Genomic DNA, 667 nt, shown 5'->3' on the forward strand with positions numbered 1-667 from the left:
GGCTCCTCTGCTCCCCCACGCAGGCCAGGGCAGGTTGAGCCCCCCAGAGCGCCCCCAGCACTGGCAGAGCTGAGGGTTCTCCTGCTCCCGCTGCGGCACACAGCAGAGTCGCGTCCTCCAAAGGCAGCGCTGCCTTATCAATAATAAAAGGCAACTTCCCCAGACAGAGCCAGGAGATTACACAGCCCTTCGCGCTCCTCATCGCCGCTGACAGGACGGGAGGAACTTTAATAAGATGCGATTTGACAGTAACGCAAAACAACAACAGCATTAAAGGAAGAATAATGGCAAAGGCAGCTGTCAAAAACCTCATGTTCTCTAACCAGGAGAGAGAAATCAAAGCTGTCGGGGCCCGGCCGAGGAGCAAGGGCAGCCGACAGGGAGGACAGGGCTGCAGCCAGGTACCACTGCCACGGAGGACTTGGCCACTGCGGCTCAGGAACAGGGACAGAGAGGACGAGGGGACCCAAGGACCAGGGGACCCATCCTGGCCCCAACCCGGTGCAGAGCCCAGTGTCACCATGGCTGGCTCCACGCACCGGAGCGGCGCCAGGCGCGGGGCAGGCAGGTTCAGCCACATGGCCTTGTCAACCACCGGATTGCACTGCACACGGAGGAGCCACACACCACGGCCCCGCGGCTGCGGATGGAGCCCCAGGCTGGGGGG

Source organism: Mesitornis unicolor, unplaced genomic scaffold, assembly GCF_000695765.1.
Source record: "Mesitornis unicolor isolate BGI_N332 unplaced genomic scaffold, ASM69576v1 scaffold35497, whole genome shotgun sequence".
Classification (NCBI taxonomy): Eukaryota; Metazoa; Chordata; class Aves; order Mesitornithiformes; family Mesitornithidae; genus Mesitornis; species Mesitornis unicolor.